Source organism: Hypanus sabinus, unplaced genomic scaffold, assembly GCF_030144855.1.
Source record: "Hypanus sabinus isolate sHypSab1 unplaced genomic scaffold, sHypSab1.hap1 scaffold_2874, whole genome shotgun sequence".
Lineage (NCBI taxonomy): Eukaryota > Metazoa > Chordata > Chondrichthyes > Myliobatiformes > Dasyatidae > Hypanus > Hypanus sabinus.
In genome coordinates this window covers 1-17,043 of record NW_026781019.1, presented here as the reverse complement: position 1 = coordinate 17,043, position 17,043 = coordinate 1, and the positions used below count along the sequence as shown (strand labels likewise).

The window sequence follows — 17,043 nt, the reverse complement described above, 5'->3', positions numbered from 1 at the left end:
TTCCCTTATAATTAAACATCCCGCCTTTGCATAATACCTCTATCGTCCTATTAATAAGGTTAATTGATTAGACCTAGTCAATATCATATCATGTTTTGTAATAGGGCTTGCCCTATTACAAAACACTTTTTCCTTAATACCCATCTCTTTGCACTCCAATGTTTTATAACATAATATCCTTAATCGGGCATAGTAATTCCAGGGGACTTAACATTTGATTTCGTAACCAGGCTATGGATCCTTCTCTTGCAGTATCACTTTGACTCACCTCCCGGGCTTTACCTGCATGACTCCGCGTCATAACACTCAGTGACTGTCCCAGTGGCATTAGGCATCCTCACGGAGCATCTCACCCGTAACCACGGCTGGTTGGCACTTTATCTGGTCTAGTTCCCTTGTAAGGCATAATCACTCCTAACCGGCTCCTATTCCGCGTGGCGGTCTGGGTAAGTCTCCAGGATTGTTTGTTCACGTTCCGTGAACCGACAAGCGGGTACTTAAGCGGCTTACAGTATACAAAAAATCCTTACGACTTTCACCCATCCCTGCGCTCCATGTACGGACCGGGGGAGAGACTATCGTCCCTCGACCTATTTGGATTTTGGGGGGGGGGGGTATCAAGCATCCTCACCAATTGCGTCCGGCACTTTCTGATAGTTGGTAATAACCTCGACACCTAGTTTATAAGTCAGCTACTGTAATATGATTCGCGAACTATCATGGTCAAGGACTACCTGAGAAGATCAAAGTCAAGTTATAAATTAAACCTATAAAGATTAACCTTGGAAGAATTTAACAATTGGTTTAAAAAAGACATATTAAATTTTTCACAAAAACCTAAACTTCGACAAAAGTATAATAAGTGGAATTCGATAAAATCCTATAAGAGCGGAGTACGTCTAAAACCGGTTTGGAGCGGGAGATAATTTGAAAAAATGACTAAATATTTTTCGGAAAAACCCCCCCTCCCCCATAAAGACGCACACCTGGATTTTCCTCGAAAAACCCCAAAAACGAGGGCCGAAGTGTACTTTTCACGTGTAAAATAGCAAAAAAAAATTAGCTTCTAAAAAAAACTTTTTTTTTACAACAACACTTTTAGGACAAAAAAAACAATAGGCATGTACGCCCACAGAAACTTACAAAAAAAATGATAAAAACATTACCTTCCTCAGGACATTGACTTTGAATTTGTGTAAAAACCCCCGACAAACCTATTAATAATTAAATAAAAATCTATCTACTGACTTAGCTGTTTATCTCAATAGTGTACATAGATAGTGTACATGCATTACGTACATACATAGTGTGCATACATGACACATGTATACACACGCACATATTATGTATACAATACACATAATATGTCGGCGTATACATGTGCACATAGCACACATATATGGTAATGCCCTACAATCCCACCAAAAATTAAACATATCTACTAAACGTACTAACAAAAAATTAGCACACATAGAGCCATGCACCAATCCACACCAACACAACTACCACCAGCCCAAAAATATCAATAACCCCTCACTAACCCCACCTTTACTTTATAAAATCGCTATTAACCTAAATTTCCCTCCACACTCTAAGCCGCCAGTGTAGCTTAACTACAAAGCATGGCACTGAAGATGCCAAGATAAAAATTAATCTTTTTCACAAGCACGAAGGTTTGGTCCTAGCCTCAATATTGGTTGTAACTTGACTTACACATGCAAGTCTCAGCATTCCGGTGAGAACGCCCTAATTAACCCACACATACATTTAATTAGGAGCTGGTATCAGGCACACTTAAAAGCAGCCCACGACACCTCGCTCAGCCACACCCACAAGGGAATTCAGCAGTGATAAACATTGTCCCATAAGCGCAAGCTTGAGTCAATCAAAGTTAAAAGAGTTGGTTAATCTCGTGCCAGCCACCGCGGTTATACGAGTAACACAAACTAATATTCTACGGCGTTAAGGGTGATTAAAAGTATCTCACTCAAAATAAAGTTAAGACCCCATTAAGTTGTTATACACTACCATGCTTAAAAATATCATTCACGAAAGTAACTTTATACAAACAGAATTTTTGATCTCACGACAGTTAAGGCCCAAACTAGGATTAGATACCCTACTATGCTTAACCGTAAACACAGTTACAAATAACCTGTTACCTTAATACACCGCCTGAACACTACGAGCGCTAGCTTAAAACACAAAGGACTTGGCGGTGCTCCAAACCCATCTAGAGGAGCCTGTTCTATAACCGATAATCCACGTTTAACCTCACCACTTCTTGCCATTTCCGCCTATATACCGCCGTCGTCAGCTCACCCTGTGAAGGTACAACAGTAAGCACAAACAGCCTTACCCCTCAATACGTCAGGTCGAGGTGTAGCGAATGAAGTGGGAAGAAATGGGCTACATTCTCTTTCTAGAGTACACGAACAAAAGCATGAAAAACTTCTTGAAGATGGATTTAGCAGTAAGTAAATTTTAGAACATTATACTGAAACCGGCTCTGGAGCGCGCACACACCGCCCGTCACTCTCCTCGAAAACTCACCGTAAATTTCATAAAAAGACTTTTAAACAAGAGGAGGCAAGTCGTAACATGGTAAGTGTACTGGAAAGTGCACTTGGATCAACCAAAATGTAGCTAAAGCAGTAAAGCACCTCCCTTACACCGAGGAGATACCCGTGCAATTCGAGTCATTTTGAACCATATAGCTAGCCAAAATAAATTTACACATCCAACATCATTAACCTGGTATAAACACCCTACCACCCCAACTTAAAACATTTTATCCTTCCTAGTATAGGCGATAGAACAGAAACCTTTGAGCTATAGAAACAGTACCGCAAGGGAATGCTGAAAAAGAAATGAAATAAATCATTAAAGTATAAAAAAGCAGAGACAAGCCCTCGTACCTTTTGCATCATGATTTAGCAAGAACAACTAGACAAAAAGCCTTTTAGCCTAGCTTCCCGAAACCAAACGAGCTACTTCGGAGCAGCATATCAGAGCCAACCCACCTCTGTGGCAAAAGAGGGGGAAGACTCCCAAGTAGCGGTGATAAGCCTACCGAGTTTGGTGATAGCTGGTTGTCCAAGAAAAGAACCTAAATTCTGCATTAATTTTTCAACTCGATAACAAAATCTTTTTTAACAAAATCACCTGTAAAAATTAATAGTTATTCAAAAAAGGTACAGCTTTTTTGAATTAAGAAACAACTTTATTAGGAGGGTAACGATTATAATTCACAAAGGATCGCTCCTCAGTGGGCCCAAAAGCAGCCATCTGTAAAGAAAGCGTCACAGCTCAAGCCCCTACCACACCAATCAATCCTTATAAAAATTCACAACCCCCTTTCACCTATTGGACTATTTTATCCCACACACATATAAAAGAAATTATGCTAAAATGAGTAATAAGGGACCAACTCCCTCCTTATACACCAGTGTACGTCAGAAAGAATTAAATCACTGATAATTAATCGATGCCAGACTTGAGGCCCTTATGGTATAAACCAATACAACGAGAAAACCCCATACAAAACATCGTTAACCCTACACAGGAGTGTCCTTAGGAAAGATTAAAAGAAAATAAAGGAACTCGGCAAACACAAACTCCGCCTGTTTACCAAAAACATCGCCTCTTGCTTATAACATGTATAAGAGGTCCCGCCTGCCCTGTGATTTCTTTAACGGCCGCGGTATCTTGACCGTGCGAAGGTAGCGTAATCAATTGTCTTTTAATTGAAGACCTGTATGAAAGGCATAACGAGAGTTTATCTGTCTTTACTTTCTAATCAATGAAATTGATCCTCTCGTGCAGAAGCGAGAATATTCACATAAGACGAGAAGACCCTATGGAGCTTCAAACACTTAAGTTACCTTTAAATATGAATACTCCTCCTCCGGGAATAATAACATAAATAACCTCCTAACTTAACTTGTTTTTGGTTGGGGCGACCGAGGGGAAAAACAAAACCCCCTTATCGAGTGGGTGAGAGATCACTCAAGACTAGAACTACAGTTCTAGCTAATAAAAAATTTAACGAACAATGACCCAGGAAAACAACATATCCTGATCAATGAACCAAGTTACCCTAGGGATAACAGCGCAATCCTTTCCCAGAGCCCTCATCGCCGAAAGGGTTTACGACCTCGATGTTGGATCAGGACATCCTAATGGTGCAGCCGCTATTAAGGGTTCGTTTGTTCAACGATTAACAGTCCTACGTGATCTGAGTTCAGACCGGAGCAATCCAGGTCAGTTTCTATCTATGATGGTATTTTTCCTAGTACGAAAGGACCGGAAAAATGAAGCCAATACCATAGGCACGCTTCAACCCAACCTGCTGAAATCAACTCAAGCAGGTAAAGGTTACCACCCTAAAGCCAAAGATAATGGTTTGTTGGGGTGGCAGAGCCTGGCAAATGCAAAAGACCTAAGCTCTTTTATTCAGAGGTTCAATTCCTCTTCCCAACTAATGTTAGACCTTGTACTCCTCTACATTATTAATCCATTAGCCTTCATCATCCCCATCCTATTAGCCACAGCCTTTCTCACCCTAGTTGAACGAAAAATCCTAGGTTATATGCAACTACGTAAAGGACCCAACGTAGTTGGCCCATACGGCCTCTTACAACCTATTGCCGATGGACTTAAACTATTTACCAAAGAACCAGTACGACCATCATTCTCATCCCAATTTTTATTCCTAATCACTCCAACAATTGCCCTGACATTAGCTCTACTATTATGGATACCCCTCCCCCTCCCACACTCAATCTTCAATTTAAACCTAGGCCTACTATTCATCCTAGCCATTTCAAGCTTAACAGTTTACACCATCTTGGGCTCAGGCTGAGCCTCAAACTCCAAATACGCCCTCATAGGAGCCCTCCGTGCAGTTGCACAAACCATTTCCTATGAAGTAACACTCGCCCTAATCCTCCTAGCCCTAATTATCTTCACAGGAGGTTTTACACTCCACACATTCAACTTAAGCCAAGAAACTATCTGATTAATTATCCCCGCATGACCCCTAGCCATAATATGATATATTTCAACACTAGCAGAGACCAATCGAGCCCCCTTCGATCTCACGGAAGGTGAATCTGAACTAGTCTCAGGATTTAACATCGAATATGCAGGAGGCTCATTCGCCCTATTCTTCCTAGCTGAATATTCCAATATCCTATTAATAAATACCCTCTCCGTCATTTTATTCCTAGGAACATCCTACAACCCCCATCTTCCACAACTCACCACCATCAACCTCATACTCAAAGCAGTCGCACTAACACTGCTATTCTTATGAATCCGAGCCTCTTACCCACGATTCCGATATGATCAACTTATACATCTCGTCTGAAAAAACTTCCTACCTATCACGTTGGCTATAACTTTATGACATATCACTTTACCCATCGCCACAGCCGGCCTCCCGCCAATAAACACCTAAAAAGGAAAAGTGCCTGAAAAAGGGCCACTTTGATAGAGTGGATAATGAATGTTAAAGCCATTCCTCTTCCCTATTCTAGAAAAACAGGATTTGAACCTGTGCTCAAGAGATCAAAACCCTTGGTACTTCCAACTATACTATTCTCTAAGTAAAGTCAGCTAATCTTAAGCTTTTGGGCCCATACCCCAAACATGTTGGTTAAAATCCTTCCTCTACTAATGAACCCACTAGTCCTTTCCATCATAATCCTTACCTTAGGATTAGGTACCACAATAACATTTATTGCCTCACACTGACTATTAATCTGAATTGGCCTAGAAATTAATACAATAGCCATCATACCCCTCATAATTTATCAACATCACCCACGAGCAACAGAAGCCACCACAAAATATTTTCTCACACAAGCCACTGCTTCTGCCCTCCTCCTGTTTGCAGGAACTATAAATGCTTGACTCACAGGTCAATGAAACATTACAGAAATAATTCACCCAGCCTCTGCCACACTCCTAACCATCGCCCTAGCACTAAAAATTGGACTAGCACCCCTACACTTCTGATTACCAGAAGTTCTCCAAGGACTTAACCTGCTTACTGGACTTATCCTCTCCACATGACAAAAACTTGCACCATTCGCAATCCTATTACAACTTCACCATCTCCTTAACCCAACATTACTTATAACTATGGGTATTTTATCAATTATCATCGGAGGTTGAGGAGGGCTTAACCAAACACAATTACGAAAGATCCTAGCGTACTCATCAATCGCCCACATCGGCTGAATAGTAACTATCCTACACTACTCTCCAAACCTCACTCTCCTAAACCTAATTATCTACATCATCATAACTTCATCCCTATTTCTCATTCTCAACATAAACAACACCACAAAAATTAACTCAATCGCTATCTCATCAACCAAATCACCACTATTAACTGTCATAGCAATACTAACCCTCCTCTCCTTAGGAGGTCTTCCTCCCCTCACAGGCTTTATGCCCAAATGACTCATCATCCAAGAGATAACTAAACAAAATCTCCTTATTCCAACCACACTCATAGCCCTAACAGCACTACTTAGCCTATTCTTCTACCTACGCCTATGCTACTCAATTACCCTTACCCTCTCCCCCAACCCCACTACCTCCTCATCATCATGACGAACAAAAACCTCCCAACCAAACATATTCCTGACCCTCACAACATCCCTCTCTTTACTCCTTCTTCCACTCACTCCTATAATTTCCTCACTCACCACATAAAGAAATTTAGGTCTAAACAAACCAAAAGCCTTCAAAGCTTAAAACAAGAGTGGAACTCTCTTAATTTCTGTAAGACTTGCAAGACTTTATCTCACATCTCCTGAATGCAACTCAGATACTTTTATTAAGCTAAAGCCCTACTAGATAAATAGGCCTCGATCCTATAAAATCTTAGTTAACAGCTAAGCGTTCTATCCAGCGAACTTTTATCTAGGCTTCTCCCGCCGTTTAACGGCAGTGAGGCGGGAGAAGCCCCGGGAGAGCCTACTCTCCTTCTTGGGATTTGCAATCCCATGTATTCTTATACTACAGAGCTGATATTTGATAAGAAGAGGACTTAAACCTCTCTTCACGGAGCTACAATCCGCCGCTTAAATCTCAGCCATCTTACCTGTGGCAATAATTAATCGTTGATTATTCTCTACTAATCACAAAGATATTGGCACCCTCTATTTAGTCTTTGGTGCATGAGCGGGGATAGTGGGCACGGGCCTCAGCCTGCTAATCCGAACAGAACTAAGTCAACCCGGCGCATTGCTGGGGGATGACCAGATCTATAATGTTATCGTTACAGCCCATGCCTTCGTAATAATTTTCTTTATGGTAATACCAATTATGATCGGTGGATTCGGTAACTGACTAGTTCCTTTGATAATTGGCGCTCCGGACATGGCCTTCCCACGAATAAATAATATAAGTTTTTGACTCCTCCCTCCATCATTCCTTCTACTGTTAGCCTCTGCAGGAGTAGAAGCCGGAGCTGGTACCGGATGAACGGTGTACCCCCCACTAGCCGGCAATCTTGCACATGCTGGAGCTTCTGTAGACCTCACTATCTTCTCCCTCCATCTAGCCGGAGTCTCATCCATTCTAGCATCTATCAACTTCATCACAACAATTATTAATATAAAACCTCCTGCAATCTCCCAATACCAAACACCTCTATTTGTTTGATCCATCCTAATTACAACTGTACTTCTCTTATTATCCCTTCCAGTTCTGGCAGCAGGTATCACCATGCTTCTCACAGATCGTAACCTTAACACAACCTTCTTTGATCCAGCAGGCGGGGGAGACCCAATCCTCTATCAACATCTCTTTTGATTCTTTGGACACCCAGAAGTTTATATCCTCATCCTCCCAGGCTTTGGCATGATCTCCCACGTCGTAGCCTATTACTCAGGTAAAAAAGAACCCTTTGGTTATATAGGAATGGTTTGAGCAATAATAGCAATTGGTCTTCTTGGCTTCATTGTTTGAGCCCATCATATATTTACAGTCGGAATAGACGTAGATACACGAGCCTACTTCACATCAGCAACTATAATTATCGCTATCCCAACCGGAGTGAAAGTATTTAGCTGACTGGCCACCCTTCACGGTGGCTCTATTAAATGAGAGACACCCCTCCTTTGAGCACTAGGCTTCATCTTCTTATTCACTGTCGGAGGTTTAACCGGAATCGTCCTAGCTAACTCATCCCTAGACATCGTTCTACATGACACCTACTACGTAGTAGCTCATTTCCACTATGTCCTTTCCATAGGAGCAGTATTTGCTATCATAGCTGGCTTTGTTCATTGATTCCCACTTATTACAGGCTATACCCTACACTCAGCCTGAACAAAAACACAATTCCTAGTTATATTTGTAGGAGTAAATATGACATTCTTCCCACAACACTTCCTTGGCTTAGCTGGAATACCACGTCGATACTCCGACTATCCAGATGCTTACACCTACTGAAATGTTATTTCATCTATCGGCTCTCTGATCTCACTAGTGGCCGTTATCATCTTAATATTTATCCTATGAGAAGCATTTGCATCAAAACGTGAGATCATACATATCGAGCTACCTCATACAAACGTGGAGTGATTACATGGATGTCCACCACCTTACCACACCTACGAAGAACCGGCATTTGTTCAAGTTCAACGACCCTACTAAATTAATAAGCAAGAAAGGAAGGAATTGAACCCCCATTAATTGGTTTCAAGCCAACCACATAACCACTCTGTCACTTTCTTGAGATTCTAGTAAAAAATATTACATTACCTTGTCAGGGTAAAATTGTGAGTTTAAACCTCACGAATCTTAAACATGGCACATCCATCACAACTAGGTTTTCAAGACGCAGCTTCCCCTGTTATGGAAGAACTACTCCATTTTCACGATCATACCCTTATAATCGTGTTTCTTATCAGCTCATTAGTTCTTTACATTATTGTAGCAACAGTTTCAACCAAATTAACCAACAAATACATCCTAGACTCTCAAGAAATTGAAATCGTCTGAACCATCGTTCCAGCAATTATCCTAATCCTAATTGCCCTACCATCCCTACGCATTCTTTACTTAATGGACGAAATTAATGACCCCCACATTACAATTAAAGCACTCGGTCATCAATGATACTGAAGTTACGAATATACAGACTATCAAAATCTGGAATTTGATTCATATATAGTCCAAACAGAAGACCTCTCTCCTGGACAATTTCGTCTCCTAGAAACAGACCATCGTATAGTAGTTCCTATACAGTCCCCTATCCGGGTCCTAGTAACTGCAGAAGATGTTCTCCATGCATGAACCGTACCAGCACTAGGAGTAAAAATTGATGCAGTACCAGGCCGCCTAAACCAAACAGCCTTCATTATTTCTCGCCCAGGAATCTTCTATGGCCAATGTTCCGAGATTTGTGGAGCCAACCATAGCTTTATACCAATCGTAGTTGAAGCAGTTCCATTAGAACACTTCGAGAACTGATCCTCACTAATACTTGAAGAACTTTCATTAAGAAGCTAAACTGGGCCTAGCATTAGCCTTTTAAGCTAAAAACTGGTGACTCCCAACCACCCTTAATGACATGCCCCAACTCAACCCGAATCCTTGGTTCTTAGTCTTCCTATTTACATGGGTATTCTTCCTAGCTATCATACCAAACAAGGTAATATCCTATCTATTCAACAACACCCCAGCCACAAAAAACACAGAAAAATCTAAACCAACTCCCTGAAACTGACCATGAGCCTAAACTTCTTTGACCAATTCTTAAGCCCATCCTTATTGGGAGTGCCTCTTATTGCACTAGCAGTTATAACTCCTTGACTTATTTTTCCCACACCAACCAAACGATGATTAAACAACCGCCTGCTTACCCTACAAACCTGATTTATCAACCGCTTCACCTACCAACTTATACAGCCACTAAATTTTGAAGGACATAAATGAGCTTCCATCCTCACAGCACTCATGTTATTCTTAATCACTATTAATCTCCTAGGACTACTTCCATATACTTTCACCCCAACAACTCAACTTTCACTAAACATAGCATTTGCCATCCCCCTTTGACTAACCACAGTTTTAATCGGCATGCTCAACCGACCAACAGTGGCCCTAGGCCACTTCCTACCGGAAGGAACACCCACCCTCCTAGTTCCAATCCTCATTATCATTGAAACTATTAGTCTATTTATTCGACCCCTAGCCCTAGGGGTACGGTTAACGGCCAACCTCACAGCAGGTCATCTCCTAATGCAGCTAATTGCAACCGCAGCTTTCGTCCTCATTACCATTATACCAACAATTGCTATTCTCACTTCACTTATCCTATTCCTCCTCACAATTTTAGAAGTCGCAGTAGCAATAATTCAAGCTTATGTTTTCGTTCTCCTACTAAGCCTATACCTACAAGAAAACGTTTAAATGGCCCACCAATCGCACGCATATCACATAGTTGACCCAAGTCCATGACCCCTTACAGGAGCAGTAGCAGCCCTCCTTATAACCTCAGGCCTAGCTATCTGATTCCACTTTCATACTATATCTCTACTCTACCTAGGTCTATTACTCCTTATCCTAACCATAATCCAATGATGACGAGACGTTATCCGAGAAGGAACCTTCCAAGGTCACCATACTCAACCCGTCCAAAAAGGTCTACGATACGGAATAATCTTATTCATTACCTCAGAAGTTTTTTTCTTCATTGGATTCTTCTGAGCCTTCTACCACTCGAGCCTTGCTCCAACCCCTGAACTAGGTGGCTGCTGACCACCCACAGGCATCCACCCATTGGATCCTTTCGAAGTTCCGCTTCTTAACACTGCAGTTCTCCTAGCCTCTGGAGTAACAGTCACCTGAGCCCATCACAGTATTATAGAAGGAAACCGAAAAGAAGCCACCCAAGCCCTCGCCCTCACAATTCTTCTAGGATTCTATTTCACAGCACTCCAAGCCATAGAATACTACGAAGCCCCATTCACTATCGCTGACGGCATCTACGGGACAACCTTCTTCGTCGCTACAGGCTTCCATGGCCTCCACGTAATTATTGGCTCTTCATTCCTACTAGTCTGCCTCCTACGACAGGTCCAATATCACTTTACATCCCAACATCACTTTGGCTTTGAAGCCGCCGCATGATACTGACATTTTGTCGACGTAGTTTGATTGTTTCTTTATGTTTCAATCTACTGATGAGGTTCATAACAATTACTTTTCTAGTATAAGCTAGTACAAATGACTTCCAATCATTTAATCTTGGTTAAAATCCAAGGAAAAGTAATGAACCTCATCACATTTATTGTCGCCCTTGCGGCCCTCATTTCCCTAATCTTAGCAACACTAGCCTTCTGGCTGCCTACACTTAACCCTGATAGCGAAAAATTGTCCCCATACGAATGCGGCTTCGACCCGCTAGGAACTGCCCGTCTGCCCTTCTCACTTCGCTTTTTCCTAGTCGCCATCCTTTTCCTATTATTCGACTTAGAGATTGCTCTCCTTCTCCCCCTACCTTGAGGCGATCAACTAAACTCTCCCCTCACCACTTCTTTCTGAGCAACGACTATTTTATTACTTTTAACCCTAGGTCTAATCTACGAATGACTTCAAGGGGGCTTAGAATGAGCAGAATAAGATACTTAGTCCAAAATTAAGACTATTGATTTCGGCTCAATTAATTATGGTGAAACCCCATAAGTATCTTATGTCTCCTATCCATTTTACCTTCTCCTCCGCCTTCTTCCTAAGTCTTACAGGCTTAGCCCTAAACCGCTCCCATCTTCTGTCAGCCCTTATCTGTCTTGAAGGTATGATATTATCCCTATTTATCGCCATCTCTCTTTGATCTATAACAATAACCTCTCCTACCTGCTCCATCATACCCATAATTCTACTAACATTCTCAGCTTGCGAAGCAAGCTCAGGTCTAGCCCTACTAGTAGCCACAACCCGCACCCATGGCTCAGACACATTAAAAAATCTTAATCTTCTACAATGCTAAAAATTATTATCCCCACAATTATATTATACCCAATCTCATGACTCACCCCAAAAAAATGACTATGAACTACCTCCATCACCCATAGCCTCCTCATCGCATTCACCAGCCTATACTGATTCAAATGAAATACGGAAATCGGCTGAGATTTTTCAAATCACTACTTAGGCATTGATCCTCTATCATCCCCACTACTTGTACTAACCTGTTGACTCCTCCCACTAATAATACTCGCTAGCCAAAATCACCTTAATACTGAACCACATATACGACAGCGCATCTACATTAACCTCCTTATTACCCTCCAATTCCTCCTAATTATAGCTTTTAGCGCTACCGAAATAATCCTATTTTACATTATATTTGAAGCAACCCTCATTCCAACACTTATCATTATTACTCGCTGAGGAAACCAAACCGAACGACTAAACGCAGGAACTTATTTCCTATTTTATACACTCATCGGATCTCTCCCCCTCCTAGTAGCACTCCTCCTCCTACAAAATGATCTCGGCTCACTCTCAATACTGACCCTCCAATTTCCACAACTTATAAATTTAAACTCATGAGCAAACAAATTCTGATGGGCCGCATGTCTAATTGCCTTTCTAGTAAAGATACCCCTCTACGGAGTCCATCTCTGATTACCTAAAGCTCACGTAGAGGCCCCTATTGCTGGCTCTATAATCCTCGCTGCAATTCTACTAAAACTAGGGGGATATGGAATAATACGAATTATCCCTATTCTTGCCCCCCTAACAAAAGAGATAGCCTTTCCATTCTTAGTCCTGGCTCTCTGAGGCATTATTATAACAAGCTCTACCTGTTTACGCCAAACAGATCTTAAATCCCTAATCGCTTACTCATCCGTAAGCCACATAGGCCTTGTAGCAGCAGCCATTCTTATCCAAACACCATGAAGTTTCGCAGGTGCAATCGCCCTAATAATCGCCCATGGTCTTATTTCATCCACTCTCTTCTGTCTAGCCAACACCAACTACGAACGAACCCACACCCGAACCCTTCTTCTCACCCGAGGCATACAAATTATTCTCCCACTGATAGCCTCTTCGTGATTCATTACCAACTTAGCAAATTTGGCCCTACCTCCTTCCCCAAACCTGATAGGAGAACTCCTTATTATCTCCTCCCTTTTCAAATGATCTCAATGAACCATTATCATTACTGGTTCCGGTGTCCTACTAACCGCCTCTTACTCCCTATACATATTTATCATAACACAACGAGGCCCACTTCCCCCTCACATCACCTTCATAAGTCCATCCCATACACGAGAACATCTACTAATGTACCTACACTTAATCCCAACATTACTCCTTATCTCCAAGCCAGAACTAATCCTAGGCTGAACATCTTGTAATTATAGTTTAATAAAAACATTAGATTGTGGTTCTAAAAATAAAAGTTAAAACCTCTTTAATTACCCAAGAAAAGTCTGGGACAAGAGAAACTGCTAATTTCTCCACCCATGGTTCAAATCCACGGTTTTCTTAAGGCTTTAGAAAGATAACAGACATCTATTGGTCTTAGGAACCAAAAACTCTTGGTGCAACTCCAAGCTAAAGCTATGAACTCATTAATTTTCAACACATCATTTTTATTAATCTTCCTAACTCTATTTTACCCCCTAATTCTATCCATATTCCCCACTAAAACACACCAAGATCACACCTGATCATCAACCTATGTTAAAACAGCTGTAAAAACCTCTTTCTTTATCAGCCTTATCCCACTCTTTATCTTCCTAGATCAAGGCCTAGAATCTATCACAACCAATTGAAACTGAATTAACCTAGAAACCATCGACATTAATATAAGCTTCAAATTCGACTCCTATTCTATTATCTTTACCCCCGTAGCCCTCTATGTCACCTGATCAATCCTAGAATTTGCCTTATGATATATGCACTCAGACCCTAACCTTAACAAGTTCTTTAAGTACCTCCTCCTATTCCTAATCACAATACTCATTCTCATTACAGCAAACAACCTCTTCCAACTATTTATTGGCTGAGAAGGCGTAGGTATCATATCCTTTCTCCTCATTGGCTGATGATTAAGTCGAACAGATGCAAACACAGCTGCCCTCCAAGCCGTCATCTATAATCGTATTGGGGATATTGGCTTAATCATAGCTATAGCATGACTTGCCATAAACCTTAACTCATGAGAAATTCAACAACTTTTCTTTATTTCCAAAAAGATAGACTTGACACTTCCCCTTCTAGGCCTAGTCCTAGCAGCAACTGGTAAATCCGCCCAATTTGGTCTTCACCCATGACTCCCAGCTGCCATAGAAGGGCCAACGCCAGTCTCCGCCCTACTCCACTCAAGCACAATAGTTGTTGCAGGAATCTTCTTACTTATTCGCCTCCACCCCCTAATCCAAGATAATCACCTAATCCTATCACTCTGCCTATGCCTAGGAGCACTAACTACACTCTTCACAGCTACATGCGCACTCACCCAAAATGACATCAAAAAAATTATTGCTTTCTCTACATCTAGTCAACTAGGCCTTATAATAGTTACCATCGGTCTCAATCAGCCCCAACTAGCCTTCCTACACATTTGTACACATGCCTTCTTCAAAGCAATATTATTCCTATGCTCAGGTTCTATTATCCACAGCCTTAATGACGAACAAGACATCCGAAAAATAGGAGGCATACACAAACTCCTTCCTTTCACCTCCTCATCCCTAACAGTAGGTAGCTTAGCCCTTACCGGTATACCATTTTTATCAGGATTCTTCTCAAAAGATGCTATTATTGAAGCAATAAACACATCATACCTAAACGCCTGAGCCCTAACATTAACTCTACTAGCCACATCTTTTACCGCTATTTACAGTTTGCGCCTAGTATTCTTCTCACTTATAAAATACCCGCGATTTTTACCCCTCTCACCAATCAATGAAAACAACCCACTACTTATTAACCCTATCAAACGTCTTGCCTATGGAAGCATCCTAGCCGGCCTAGTCATTACCTCTAATATGCCCCCTACAAAAACACAAATCATAACAATAAGCCCACTTCTAAAACTCTCTGCCCTACTAGTAACTATTATGGGCCTCATACTAGCCTTAGAATTAACTAACCTAACCTCCACCCAATACAAAATCCACCCTAACTTACCCTCCCATAACTTCTCCAACATACTAGGCTTCTTCCCCATAATTATTCACCGATTATTCCCAAAACTCAATTTAGCCTGAGCCCAAACTATCTCAACTCAAATAATTGACCTCTCCTGAAATGAAAAAATTGGCCCGAAGAGCCCAATCATTCAACAAACACCAATAATTAAACTATCCACTACCCCTCAACAGGGCTTTATCAAAACATATCTAATCTTATTCCTCCTAACCCTCACCCTCTCAATTATATTCACCTTACTTTATCACTAAACTGTACGTAAAGCCCCTCAAGATACCCCTCGAACTAACTCTAACACCACAAATAAAGTTAAAAACAACATTCAACCTCCCAAAACTAACATTCCACCCCCTCACGAATACAAAAGCGCTACCCCACTAAAATCGCCACGAACTACGCTTATTTCCATGGACTCTTCACCACCCATTCAGCCCCCTCAGGTTCAATTAATAATAAAATTTGCTCCCACCCAAAAAAGGATGCCAAAGTACCCAACCACATAAACCAAAACAGACCAGTCTCCCCATGATTCAGGATATGGTTCAGCAGCCAACGCTGCTGTATATGCAAATACAACCATCATCCCTCCTAAATAAATCAAAAACAAAACTAAAGATAAAAAGGAACTTCCAAAACCTATTAATAAACCACAACCTACCCCAGCAGAAACTACCAATCCCAGTGCAGCAAAATAAGGAGAAGGGTTTGATGCCACGGCTACCAAACCTAAGATGAAACTTACTATTAAAATCAACATTACGTATGTCATTTATTCCCACTTAGACTTTAACTAAGACCTTTAATCTGAAAAACTACCGTTGTTATTCAACTACAAGAACTACCCCTTATAATGGCTACAAACATTCGCAAAACTCACCCCCTATTCAAAATTATTAACAACTCCCTAATTGATCTACCAACACCCACCAATATCTCCATCTGATGAAACTTCGGTTCCCTCCTAGGTCTATGCCTAATTATCCAAATTCTCACAGGCCTCTTCCTAGCCATGCACTACACCGCAGATATCTCATCAGCATTCTCCTCCATCGCACACATCTGTCGAGATGTAAACTACGGCTGATTAATTCGCAATATTCATGCCAACGGTGCTTCTATGTTCTTCATCTGCGTGTACCTCCATATCGCCCGAGGCCTCTACTACGGCTCGTACCTTAATAAAGAAACCTGAAACATTGGCGTCATAATTCTTCTACTACTTATAGCCACCGCTTTTGTAGGTTACGTCCTTCCCTGAGGACAAATATCCTTTTGAGGGGCAACTGTTATTACCAACTTACTATCCGCCCTCCCCTATATTGGAGACATATTAGTCCAATGAATCTGAGGAGGCTTCTCAGTGGATAACGCAACACTAACCCGATTCTTTACATTTCACTTCCTCTTTCCCTTTGTAATTGCAGCTCTTACTATAATTCACCTTCTCTTCCTTCATGAAACAGGTTCAAACAACCCAACCGGACTTACTTCCAACATAGACAAAATCCCGTTTCATCCTTACTTCACGTACAAAGATCTTATAGGGTTCTTCATTCTTCTATTCCTGCTCACCATCTTAGCCCTCTTCATACCCAACCTCCTAAATGACGCAGAAAACTTCATCCCAGCTAATCCCCTAGTGACACCCCCTCACATCAAACCAGAGTGGTACTTCCTATTTGCCTACGCTATCCTACGCTCCATCCCCAATAAACTAGGAGGAGTCCTCGCCCTTATCTTCTCAATCCTAGTACTACTCTTAGTCCCTATCCTCCACACCTCAAAACAACGAAGCCTCACCTTCCGCCCCATTACACAACTCCTCTTCTGGCTTCTAGTAGCAAACAC

The 17,043-nt window shown here is 41.4% G+C and overlaps 8 pseudogenes; all 8 read left to right on the top strand.

The window, feature by feature from the left end:
- Positions 1-2,697: 2,697 nt before the first annotated feature.
- LOC132388262 (NADH-ubiquinone oxidoreductase chain 1-like) lies at positions 2,698-8,756 on the top strand (annotated as a pseudogene).
- Positions 5,510-8,756, top strand: LOC132388260 (NADH-ubiquinone oxidoreductase chain 2-like; annotated as a pseudogene).
- On the top strand, positions 6,621-8,756 carry LOC132388259 (cytochrome c oxidase subunit 1-like; annotated as a pseudogene).
- A 53-nt stretch (positions 8,757-8,809) lies between these two features.
- Positions 8,810-11,229, top strand: LOC132388265 (cytochrome c oxidase subunit 2-like; annotated as a pseudogene).
- Positions 9,754-11,229, top strand: LOC132388264 (ATP synthase subunit a-like; annotated as a pseudogene).
- A 137-nt stretch (positions 11,230-11,366) lies between these two features.
- LOC132388263 (NADH-ubiquinone oxidoreductase chain 4-like) lies at positions 11,367-13,390 on the top strand (annotated as a pseudogene).
- A 211-nt stretch (positions 13,391-13,601) lies between these two features.
- On the top strand, positions 13,602-17,024 carry LOC132388261 (NADH-ubiquinone oxidoreductase chain 5-like; annotated as a pseudogene).
- Positions 13,631-17,038, top strand: LOC132388258 (cytochrome b-like; annotated as a pseudogene).
- Positions 17,039-17,043: the final 5 nt, after the last annotated feature.